A 13,993-nucleotide genomic window follows, 5' to 3' on the forward strand; every position below is an offset into this window, starting at 1 on the left:
ATAGATGGGAATTCATCATGGCGAGTTTCCTTGAGGATTTCTTCTTCCATGGTTGGTCCACTGTGTGAACACATTAATAATTAATCATCTATAGACTTAAAAAAATCCGTACGCACACTTGAGGGATATATATATAAATATGAAGAGAGATAGAGAGAGAGAGAGAGAGAGAGAGAGAGTTATGGTAGAGAAAATGTGTTTGTGGAAGATGAATGACATAATTAAGTGGTTATATTTTTCTTTGTAGAAAGTTTGTAGCAAGGTATCTTTCACTCTTTTTCTTTTAAATTATTGTTTTACCCTGTTTATATTATGGATGAATATATGTAGATAACATTATTAAGATTGTTTTAAACATGTCGCGTTGTGTTAAATTCGTGTTTTTTAACTTGTTATATTTTTAATAGTACGTATTAAACATATTGTGGCGTGTAAGTCACTTATATGTATTAAACATGTTATAGCGTGTAATCCACTTATATGTACTTTCTTTTGAATCATTAGTAACATTTCATACATAATTAGGGTAATCAATATATCCTACACGGGTTCAGACAATGTATACCTACACATCTCCAATTTCTTCCTAAACAACTGCATTTTATTTCTACACAAATGCAATTTCTTAAACACAAGTGCAATTCATACACAAATAATTTCATTATGCACAAGTGCAATGTTTTCCACAATTTAATACAACATGTTTAATAAGTGGGTTACACTACACGAACTATTTAATACCATTAAGGTAACAAGCCAAAAATATGAATTACACAATATGACACGTTTATAACAATTATGTATTAGGAGTCTAGTAACATGATTGACACGACATATTAACATGATTAAAAATAATAAGACACGGTTAACACGATAAATACAAGTTGCCAATGATTACAATCCATATTTATTAATAATAATATGTTTAATTATTTAGAAAACTATGCCATTTTAATAAAGTTGATCATTAACATACTGCCTCGACCTGCAAATCTATTTAAAACGGTTAGTTAAACTTGTTAAAAACAAGTTAAATGGCTTTAACCTGCTTAGAGATGTATTTAAGGAGTTGTTTGGCAATTAAGTGTCAAATTAATAAAATGTCTTACTAATTAAGAGTTAGCTTCTAAATCATTTAACATGTCTCTGAAATTAACCGTTAAGAGGTGTAACCAGACACACTCTGTATCTGACTTTCAGAGGTAACTTTTTTAATGGCATCATGAAAAGGCTACCAAACCGCCTCTAATCGTGCCATTAACGTGCTAACTTGTTTACGATCCGAACGTGTTGACTTCAAACACTTTCATATTAATGGAAGGTGTCATTGTTGGTACTATTTTCGATAGGACCAGCACATTCAGATGTGTGATTAGCTATTGTGGTCCATACCCATATAAGTTACAATTACAACAAGTCTTGCATTCTTGAAAGTTATCAAATAATTAATTAGGGAAATTAGATATTGAAAGGTAACTGGTGTGGTGTTTTGGCCTTTGGTGGTGGGGCAATGATCCAGCAAGATTTGAAAAGTTGTAGGTTAAAAGTCAGCATGCCAAGATTTTCCAACCGAGTCAAGATGGGTGGGGTGGGTGCATAGCAATTGGCAAACCCTCTATTTTCCCCTTATTTTGAATATACATTTTATATATGGGAAAATAATATACACACTATCACCATTCACCAATTTATTTTTTATAAATTTATAATCATCCTCTGATATCAATCCTCAAATAGAATTTTTTTCGTATACTATTTGAGTATAAAGTCAAAGTGTAACAAAAATAATGATCTTGAGTAACATATCGACTTATTAATGTCTATGGAACTCCATACTATGTATATGCAATAATAGTATAAGCTAAGGATGAAACATGTTTTACACAAAATAACAATTAAAATATAACGAGCCACTTACTTTGGATTCATGGTAAGTGTCATCAGTCATGATCAGCTAAGAGCATTCCCAGCCCACTCCCTACCATAATCATATATATTATATAATTACATTAAAAATTATTGTATTTTCTCTTTCATGTTTAATTAAATAATACTTTTTATATCTTTATCATTATCTTTTTTCTCTCTTTCATTCACAACCACTTTTAGAAAATATTAAAATATTATACGGTATAAACAGTGGAACCCCAAATTTAACTTTCTCATATAACGTTTTCTCTTTTCTCTACTCACAACCACTCATAAACATATCATATAATTTACAAAACCTACTCACACAAATATAGAGAAAAGGCTGAGAGTGCTCTAAGGCCTTCTGGATTTGATGGTGAATTCTTTTAAGTGTTTATTTAAGAAATTTTCTCTAATTAATAAAGTGTTTATTTGGTATCATTTTTTAGTTTTTGTTTTCAAGAAATGTAAGTATTCATTTGGTCAAAAGATTCTAGATTTTTAAGAATTTAGTATGTTCCTAATCAAGTTGCTAAGTTAGGTTAACAATCAAATAAATCATTTGAATAAGTAGCTAGGATGTTCCTTTCATATTCTTCTTTTGTATGTGAGATGAATCCTAGTGTTGGTATAAACTCGGTGTCTAACAAACAATTGGTATAAGACGAGTTGAAACCAAAGTCGGTAAATCAAAACTCAAGATCCCAACTCGAGGAACTCGAGATCGATCATGATCAATGAAAATGGGATCAACGCTTAACCTAACCTACATTACTAAGAAATTTAATCTGGGATAAATGTCGTTTTATTTGGATTTCTCTTTTTTACTTCAACTATTTGTACTTTTATTCAAAGTTTATCATTTGATATATAACATTATAGGTAAAACCGAATTGTTGTTATATCTATCTACATTTAAATACAAGTCATGGGCGAAAAATATTTATTTCTATGTTAATATAGATAAAATTTTATTTATAATTTATGTAAAAATAAATTTATACAAACCAATTTTTAATAAAATAGGTATTAAACATATTGCAACGAGGTATTCATTTTTATTTATATGTACTTTTTTTGGATTAAACGTTACTTATAAAAGATAGATAAATAATTACTATTTAAAATAAAAGTATGATTAGTCACACACGATCGATATGAGGTCATCTATGCTTGGTCTGTTTCACACTTAAAACTGAGTCTTCTTGAAGCCCACGTAGAGACTTATTAGAGGTCCGGAAACGTTGACCATATATGTGACTCATATTTGTTTCCATAGTTATTAACGTGTATACACCCTTTCTTATTGTTTATCAAGTGTCTTATTACGAAGATTATGACTATAGTCATTCCTATTTCCTAACAATTTAATTTAGTGTACATAGTTAAACTTGCGTGATGGTTAAGTAACGTGTTGATAAGTTAATGTAGCTTTAGTAACATATTTGGGTGAATCGGTGGCTCATACATATTTGGGTGAATCGGTGGCTCATACGTAAGTATAGTAGAATCATTGTTTAATGCTCAATAATATTTAAGGTTAATAATTGATATAATGTTAAACCAATTATAAGGAAAAAATTATTAATATGAAATCGACGTTTGTAAACAAATTATCGTTAAAAACTAGGTGAGTTAACATTTTCTTCTAATTATCGCAACTTTATACGTTTTTAAACATGTCTTAACCACCATAACAACAATTTTACATTAAGCAATGTTTTAGTAGAGTACATTTTTTTTAAATATAATAAAGTAAATAATATTTTTTAAGTAGAGATACTAAAAACTAATAATATAAAAATAGAGCGAAGGCCGGAGTTTAAAATATATTCAAGATTTTTGACATGGTCTACATCTTAGGATAGTTGTAGTTACTTTTTGATTTGTGATTGTCATCTTTTAACCAAGATGAACATGTTTTAATCTATTTGCAAGATTATGATTTGCGATTGTCACATTTGTCGTTTTAGGATTAATGACTTTTCAACTTACGTACTTTTCAATGACTTTTTTTGTTTTAGGATTAATGATTGTTAATTAACAGTTTTATAGAAATTAGAAAGTATTTCATTTAAATTTGTTTTACGGTGGTGTTGGTGAACCAGTCGCATGTTGAATGTAAAGGTTGAGTCGACCAGACCAAAAGGGATAACCTTAAAAACTAGTAACCAAGTTTTTTAAGTGTACCGTTAAATCACTCAAAGTTGTTTACTCCATCTAGAGTTCCTCAAGTATCAATCATGTGTTTCAACCTTGTTTAATGTTTCTGTAAATGTTATTAAAAACAAAAATTAATACATATGAATCTTTTTTAAAATTTAAGTAATTTGGCAAAAATATCAAAAAGATCCACGGACTGCTCAAAATGTGTAGAAGTGTGCCCAACAGCCCAAGTAGTAAACCCATAAACTTTAGTGGTGATATTTGGAGTCTGGCCTCGTCCTAATACGGATTGGGCTGGATTGTGGGTTCTTGAGCCGATGAAGCCCGACTCAATAGTAGAGATGCACAAATCGGGTTTTTCAAATACCCGGTTACGGGTATGGAACCGGGTTCAAATATAATCGAGTATTAGAAAATCGGGTATTTGGCAATATCTGGGTAGGATCCCGGTATTGCCTCTAAAAAATAATACCCTATGTATCGGGTTCGGGTCGGATATATTACCGGATATTCTAAAATCGGGTATTTGAATACCCTATTTCCGGGTATTGAAAAAAAAATCATATTTTCGGGTTTTTTTTTTGGGTTTTTTCCGAGTATTTTTCGGGTATATATTGGATTTTTTAAAAGGTTGGACTTTTTAGGGTATTTTTTGGGTGTTTTTCAGGTATTTTTCCGTTTTTCAGATAATTTCGGATATAGATTGGGTATTTGAAAAACTCGGTTTCGGGTATTCGGAAAACCTAGTTTCGGTTTTGGGATATTACCAGCTATAATCGGGTCTGATTTCGGGTACGGGTTTTGGTAACGAAATGAATACCCTATCCGTACCTCGGGTATTAAAAACCCGGGTATATAAAAAAACGGTTCCAGGTATTTTTTCAGATCCGGTTCCGGGTTTTTTGTGCACCTCTACTCAGTAGATCCAATAAGAGTTGAGGTCTACAAAACCGGTTTCTGGGGCAAACCGGTTAGGGTTCCGAACAGGTCCGACCGGTCAACACAAGGTCAAAACCGGTAGGTTTGTGATCAGTTTCTAAACCAATAACCAGTTTTTTTTTTTTTTTTTATCTCTAGAGTCTATACTTGGAGTTGAAACTTGTGGTATTGCGCGGGGAAAATCTCTTATATTGAAAGACTGCTATTTAAGTTCTAATGCTTAAATGTTTAATGAAGTCCGACCCGGTTTAGATTTATTGTTCAATAATTTACAAACTCTAGACTAGTCTCTATTTAAACAACACTATGTACTTGTACTATATGGTCACTCAATAAAGATATACCTAGTTGCCACCCGTGGATGTAGGTCAGTTTAGACCGAACCACGTTAAATCCTCGTGTCGTTTATTGCTTTCGCGTGTGTGTTCGGTTCATGTGTGCGTTTAATCCTAACAAGTGGTATCTAGAGCTTAGGTTCGTTACACACCGGAGAACATGTTGAACCGTTTCCTGTACCGTCGCGTCACCGCTAGCAGTCGCTAGGGTTCCCCGTTGCCGCCATCCGATTCTCGCCGCAGTAGCGCCTCTAGAAGGATCGCCGCAGCCATCGAGTTGTTTGGTTAGGTTCTGTTCCGAAATCCGTCCAAGCATCACCATAGCGCTCCGCCGCTATCAAGCGCCGTTCGCTGCCGCTTAGCATATACGATTAGAGCAGACGTTGAAGGCAAGGGATTTGATTTATTTGGTCCTTGGGTGTTGTTCACGGAGACCAGAGTGAAAAGTTGTAATATTATTTTCTTGAGGCTCGTGAGCCATGACATTCATGGAAAAGTGAAAGATTACTTCTTTTTCTTCCTTGTTATTCGTAGCAGAACACCAAAGAGAAGTAAGAAAATTATTTTTTAATTTTCTTTATGTTTTGCTATCTGACCAATATATACGAACAAGTTTTTCGGTTAAGCAAGAACGAGTTAAGACAACAAATCAAGATCCTATTTTTGAAGAACGGTCGTTAATTAGAAGAAGCGTTAAAAAACGGATAACCAGTTTTATGTTTTGTTAGGTTTTATCGTTTCAGTTTTATGATTTTCAGTTCGTTATTCCGTTGCCATTTAAATAGGTTGATTGTTTAACAGAGTTCAGTAGAACAACCGTTAAGTTCAGGCCCGTACCATTGTTGTGTCTATTTTTTTATCCAGTTTTTCGTTTAGTCATAGTTATGGCAGAAGACGGAAATGTTTCGATACAGAAGTTTGATGGACAGAAATTTGGTTGGTGGAAGATGCAAATTGAAGCGCTACCTTGTCAGAAAGACTTGGATGTAGTGTTTGAGGATGAAAAACCATATAAGTTGTCAGAAGTAGATTGGAAGAAGTTAGACAAGAAAAATAGGGCTAGTATTACTTTGTCGTTGTCGGGAGATGTAGCGTTTAACGTCATGAAAGAAACCACATCCCGTGGTATGATAGAGGCACCATCCAACATGTATGAGAAGCCTTCGGAATCAAATAAGGTCTACCTTATCCGAGAGCTAGTGACAACCAGAATGAAAGAGGGTGGGTCAGTTACAACGCATATTAATAATCTTAATTCGAACCTCTCCCACTTAGTGTCATTCTGCATAAGTTTGATGATGAAGTTCAAGGTCTTTTGTTATTATCCTCTTTGCACGACAGTTGGTCGCAAACAGTGATTGCGGTTTGTAGTTCGTCTACAAAAATTACTTTTGATGGGATTCGAGATTTGATTCCTGGAGAAGATTCAAGACGCAGAAGTTCAGGTGAATCATCAACTGATATATTAGTCACAGAAGGCAGAGGTAGGGAAAACAACGAGGCAGTGGGAGCAGGAAGAGAAGTCAGTCTAAGACTCGTAAAGATATTGAATGTTGGGGTTGTAAAGAGAAGAGAAAATCTAGAAATCAATGTTAGAATGATAATAATGAAAAGAAAGAAGTCAACATTTCAGAGTAATTCCAAGAGGATGAGTTTTTAGTTCTTAGTGTTGAGGGTAACGTTGATTCTTAGGTGATGGATTCTGGTGCATCGTTTCATGCTACTCACTGTAGTGAAACGATAAAGAATCTTAAGGTTGGGGATTTTGGAAAGGTTCGACTTGCGAACGATGATATTCTAGAGGTTATGGGTATGGGAGATGTTGATTCGATAACTTTAGCCGGTACTTCTTGGACTTTGAAAGATGTCAGGGTTATTCCTAGTTTGAAGAAATGTTTGACTTCAGTTGGGCAGTTGGATGACCAGGGACACGATGTTAAGTTCGGGAATGGGCAGTGGAAAGTAGTCAAAGGGAATCTCGTGGTTGCTCGTGGCAAGAAAATGGGTTCGTTGTATATGGTCGATATGTCACCGAAAGGAATGAATTCAGTTTTGGTGAAAGACAAAGTCCGGTTCACAAAATCTCGTGGGCAGAAGAAGGTTCGTTTTGCAAGTAACAAACCCAGAGCCAAAGTGAAGATTCAGGACGAACGAGCTAGGAAGGTTAAATCAGTTGGGGGACATCGTGACAGTGGGAGAACAAGTCATGTTTCAGTTACAGTTCCAGGTCGATAGTGGATTAAGAAACCAGTATTCCAACTGTAAAAGTCTCTCCAGTGGATTACTTGCTGAATATGGAGAATGTTTGTTCTCGGGGTATCTCAGGATCCGGCGGTTTGTTACAATGGGAGCCAGTAGGGACAGAGAACGAGTCAGGGGCAGTTGTAGCCGTGACTGACATGTTGGAGCTCCGGGGAGCTTCAACGGGCCTTCAGGATAAGTGATGAGAAGGCGGTGGCAACTATAAGATGTTTAGATTACAGAAGTACGATGAGGAGTGCATACGAGAGTACTCAAGGCCTCCCGAGTGGGAGATTGTTGGGTTCGTAGGCCTTGTTGGCCCAGTTTATTATTTGAAGTCTAAAGGGCTGACAGGTGTAGGGTGGCCAGACCGAAACCCGTCCCGGTTTAGATTTCTTGTTTAATAATTTACAAACCCTAGACTAGTCTCTATTTAAACAACGCTATGTACTTGTAATCTTTGGTCACTCAATAAAGATATACATAGTTTCCACCCGTGGACGTATGTCAGTTTAGACCGAACCACATTAAATCCTCGTGTAGTTTCTTGCTTTCGCGTGTGTGTTCGGTTCGTGTGTGCGTTTAATTCTAACAGGGCACAGCTCCGAACGAATTATATAACCGATCTCAAGAACTATGGAATTTGGGGGAGTCTAGTATCAATGTTTGTGAAGTTGATCAAAATAAACAAAGAGATGCGAGGAAGAGATATGTCACACCTCGTCTCGACGGAAACGCCAGAGTTCCCTTGACGGTTTTCAAAGCATGTAATCATCGCAAATAGCATGCATAAATCGGACACACAAAGTTAATATCAGAGTTTACATATCTCAATACTATAGTTTACAAACATTAACGTAGTCTATCAAAATTAAAGTTTATTTAAAGGTTTTCAACATATATGATAACCGTCTCACAGAGTGTTTTATAAAAGAAAAGTTTTAAAAGTATATCCATTCTAAACATACTTTAAAATGTCAACATGATGTTATTCGGTTCACAGGTTTTTTTATTAAATGATCATAACAATTTGTCAAAAATGTTGGTATATACGATGAACACAAGAAGTACGAAATTGACTATTGACTTATTCGTAAACTAGCAAGTATACAAAATATATGCAACAACATGGCTCAAAAATTAAATTAAAACGCCCACAATACTAAAAAAAACTTATGATACAGAAAAAATAACATATTTAACACATTTATTCAATCAATTAAATCGGGACGTTGCGAAGGTGAGTCGATGCGAATTCGGTTGGTTTTCGTTACGTTGGTTAGTATACCATAACTAAAAAAACTCGTAGCTTATGATACACAAAGTAACATATATGTTTAAAACGACATTTATTCTGTCGGTAAAACTCGGGCGTTGCGGCGATGACAACGCGAATTTGGTTAGTCTCATTTACGACATATTTACCACGATATTTATTCAATTGTTAAATCCAGGTGTTGCGGCGGTGCTCGACGCGAGATCTGTCGGTTACCGTATCGGGACTCAAGAAAAAACATATAAATCTATAATATATATAAACGAAAACCAAAAAATCCTAGGTGTCGCGATGTGGTCGCTCCCCCTTTTTTTGGAGTCACTAGATTTGCTTGATTTTTAAATGGAGGCTTCTCATGCATTTGACCCGAATTCATGGGTATGGGTCTTACCAAACCCAGATATTCCTTAAACGGGTTATAACATCTCATTAAATTAAAAATTATTCTCACCAAATTATTGATGTAAAAATCCTATAAAATAGGATATACTAAAAATTAATATTTTATTTATTTTTAAAAAAGGTATATATATTATTTAAATTAAAAAAAACTAATTTTATAGTAAAAAAAATAAACGGGTCTTGGGTCTCATCAAACCATAAGTATATTATTAACTTTCATAAATTTTATTTATAACTAATAAACCAATTTTATAGTAAAGAAATAAACGAATCTTGGGCCTCATCAAAACAATATAGCTTTTAAATCGGGTTATAAATATTAGAATAAATAATATAAAACAACCTCCGTAATACGGGGGATAAAAACTAGTTATATATATAGGTAAATAATGAAATGTCGGTGCCACAAAAGGATATTTTTTTAATAATTTATTACTTCAATTATATATATTTAGACATATGTTTTTGATGTTTAAACAATTAAAGATTTTGTAGTTTGATGGTTGTACATGTATCTTATTTAGTCTTTGGCATTCGATCACTCAACAACGTTGGTTCGAGGCCTAAATTAAGTACTATTTTTTCTTTTTCCTTTTATATATTTTTTATTATTCTATTGGTTTTAGAATTTTTAATTTGAAGAATTCATTATTTGGATTTATATTCGAAACTAACGAACATATCACATCAATTCACTACCGCAATTCCCGGATATTAATGATCGAGTAAACATCATTTTAAATATGTTATTACCAAGTTCATGTCATTTTGATCATAAGTTGTACGTGTGCCGATACTATTTTGGACATTGACAAATTTTTTTTTATTTAATGCCGGTGTTGTAACAACTAACTGATACCGACAGAATTCGAATTGCTTCACCGACGATTTATAGTGAAATGTGTTATTTTATAGTGAAATGTGTTATTTGAGACGGTCATTTCTATAATAGTTAACTTATTCTTGACCGGTTTAAAAATACGTTTGGTGTGAAATGATATGTTTTAATAAGCTGAGTATTTTAACTTTGTTTATATAAGTTTATGTTGTTTGAATTACCACAAATTCACTTCAAAATAAAAGTCTTTGGTCATTTGTTAAAAAAGAGAGAAAAAGTATTGAAGTTGTTATCTTTCATTCTTTGCACACCTTACCGTATGAATGAGATATACTGGAATGTTTGATAACTCACATATGTTGTTTTTGGGTTAATTTTGAGTTAAAAAGTAGTTTAAGATAAAATATTTAACTAAGGAAAAAATCAGTCACCAATTAAGAGTCTTCAAATGTATTCAAATTAAACCTTTTAAATTGTTATAGAACAAAACACTTTAGAATGTTAGTGTAATACTTGGAAGAAAAGAAGTAAAAGGCTTAGATTCATTTGACCTGAAATAAATTAAACATTTGTTACATATGGAAAGCCAAAAAGAAAAAAAAAAAGAAAGGAAAGAAAAAAAAACCATTACAATATTCAGAAAAAGTTCTTGTGGCCATGGACTCTGGTTTGTTTTTTTTTGTTTTTTTTTTGCATCTATAGATATAATAGATCTGACACATGAGAAATGGGCCCTAAACATTTTTGGGTTGAAAGTCCTAGTTGGTATGCTCCTTAATTGGTCTTTCTATGTTAACTAGCCATGGTTCTTTTCTTAACTCATTTGTTTTCTCTTGCTTTTCGATCATGTTTGATCCTCAAGACAATGATCATCAATTCATCATGTCACATTTGTCCCAAAACATCATTAGCGTTATGCTACAATAACAACACCGGCCCGTACCCTTTACGTATACCATTCGGTTTCATTTAATATGTTATCCGTTAATCACGTTAATCATAACCATTTCTACAACCATTAGCCAATTGATCATGATCAACCCAAAACACTTGTACAATCATCTAATACTATATATAATACACCAAACAATGGCAAATTAAGACACTTGATTTTAAGAGTTTTACAAGTGTTAATACTTAATACATAAAATACATGTGTAATTAGGGGTATACTTGTCTTTTAAACACAAATCACCCAACTTACAAGTTTGTCACCTTATCTTTAACCATATTCTATTTTTAGTTTCAATTTTCAACCAACTTCTCACCCACAATTTTTAAACGACGATAAGTTTTTCATACGTTAATATTTTTGTAAAAATATTGCACCATAAAAACGAGTATTTTATTCTCTTTAATTTGAGTATAATATTGTTATAAATTTTTCCATTAAAAAAGTTAACATGTTACGTAGGGATGTTCAATGCCGGTTTTGATTATATTTAAATTATTAGTCTGTGAGTCCAACCCTTAGTACCCATCTTTTGTCATTCAAAACCAAAACTAAACCATTGAAAATTGAACCAAACTGTTATTAACGGTCCGGTTCTGGTTTGGTTTGGTTTAACAGTTTAAGCTTTGATAATAAATTTTTTTTAAAATGATTATTAATTTAACCGTATCATCAATTCCAATTAAGTCAAAATATGATACTTGAAATGATAAAGGAAGTAAAAAACAACCAACTGAAAGTAAAAAACTCAGTGATGAAACCAAACCGATGACCGGTTCAAGGTTTTAAACCGAACCATGAACACTCATAATTGTTACGTGATTAATAGGACTCGCGTTTAAAGACTCGCTGCATCGCGCGGGCACTCGTTTAGTGTAAACATATAAACATTAATTATACAATTAACACTACACGTATCCAAAATGTCAATATGTTGTAATCTCTAACCCTTAACCTCTAGATTAACCAAAATTTTCACATAAGAATTGGTTAATTAATTACTTAAAATCTATCCATTCTAATCTTTTTCAAAATAGCCCTGATAGTCAACCGAACGTGACATGCTCGACTACTTTCACTTTTAACCATCAATACACGGTTTAACCCATTTCAAAACCTTTAACTTTTGGTACGTATTAAGCCCCAAAAATATTTTAAAAAAAATGAAAAAGCAGGGTATACTTAGCAAAATTTGGCAAAATAGTTGTTTTTTCTTTAGAAACATGTATTTAAGGAAATGAATCACAATCCTTGGGTTTGGATGATTCTTTGTTTCCTTTATGAATTTATTATAAATATTTGCAAATATGGAACCATAATCTTGACCTATGATATAATCATAAATAAAAAATAATCTCTATGGAGAAAGAATCGGGATGCTTTGTTCATGGCGAAAGAAGTTATCAAGATCAAACCGAGTCTTGATCTGCACCAGTCTTTTAAAGTTATCTTTAAAATACTTGGTTCCCCACGAATGCGCCTCTTCATAACTCCCATTCTTATTATTCATTCCAAGATCAAAATCTCGATAATTCACATACGCTTGTCTTGGGGACGTTGTAACATATTGTGTCATGTATCTATAAACCTTGTGAAGTCCCAAAACATGTTTGTTCATGGTTTCTTTTTCATCATCCATCCATGAAGCCACATACTGAATCTTAAAGAGCACATTTCTATGTGGAAACGGGATTGATGTATCCGGATACCTGTTCATCATCCCGCCATAAAGGTTCCATATCATAAACGGATTGTTTTCCCGGGCCAACATTGTTTTAAACATCCCTTCCAACTCGGTTTCTGGTATTACATCTTTTACAAAATCTGATTTTGCTTTAAAGTAGTTCAAAAACGTAGGTTTTCGGGATAGGAGTTCCGATGGAGGGGATGTGGCTAGGTAGCCCGAGAGTACCATAACCGATTGGAGCCAACTCATTTCAAGACAATCTTGTTTTCGTAATCCAAGTTCGGGGAAACCAACGTTTATTATTTCCATTAGTTTATCCGCTTCACCAAGAAAATGTGCTTGGTAAGTTGTAGTTACCGTTTTGTCAATTGTGTTCCCGGAAACATTTGACGGTTTGATAAAAACTCTTACAAAAAGATTCTCATCAAATGTAGGAGCCACTTGTGCAAAATGTTGGTGGCATTTTGTTCTAATGTCCTATCAACATTAAATATGGTGACGAATGGTGGGACAGGCACGAGTCTTAGTTTCCATGAAACTATGACTCCGTAACTCCCACCACCCCCACCACGTATGGCCCAAAACACGTCCTCCCCCATGGAGGCCCGATCCAATATCTCCCCATTTGGATTAATAATTCTTGCATCTAATGCGTTATCAGCTGCAAGCCCGTACTTTCTCATCATGGACCTATACCCGCCACCTGTGATGTGCCCACCCGCACCCAGGCTCGTGTACATCCCAGCTGCCTACCCTAGGGTTTTACACTTCTCTTGAACTCGGTAGTAAAGCTCACCTAGGGTGGCTCCGGCCTCCACCCACACCGAATTATCCACGGTGTCAACATAAATATTACTTATTTTCGATAAATCAACAACAATAAAAGAATCATTCAAAACAGACGTGTAAGAGGCGCCTTCATAATCATGCCCCCCGCTTCTAAATCTTAGGTGAATCCCAAGCTTTTTGGCACAAATTACTGCGGTTTGGATTTGTGTTTCACCCAATGGGATGAATATAATCTCGGGTTTAGGAGTTGAAAGAGTTCGAAATTGAAGATTTATTGCCGTGGAATCAAGAATGTTGATGAAATCGGTGTCGTTAGGGGTGAAGAAAGTTTTAGGGTTTAGGATGTTGAATAAACATTCATGGAAGGTTTCTTGAATTTGATTTGAAAATGAAAATGGAGTGAGTAATAATAGCAACATGAAAACAAATGTTAAAGGAGCCATTGCCTTTTGTTTTG

General features: G+C 34.0%; 1 pseudogene; it reads right to left on the reverse strand.

The window, feature by feature from the left end:
- Positions 1-12,326: 12,326 nt before the first annotated feature.
- On the reverse strand, positions 12,327-13,979 carry LOC143613442 (monolignol oxidoreductase AtBBE-like 13 pseudogene; annotated as a pseudogene).
- Positions 13,980-13,993: the final 14 nt, after the last annotated feature.

This window comes from Bidens hawaiensis, unplaced genomic scaffold, assembly GCF_021521415.1.
Source record: "Bidens hawaiensis isolate Kalapana, Puna unplaced genomic scaffold, B.hawaiensis_p1.1 tig00037490_1, whole genome shotgun sequence".
Lineage (NCBI taxonomy): Eukaryota > Viridiplantae > Streptophyta > Magnoliopsida > Asterales > Asteraceae > Bidens > Bidens hawaiensis.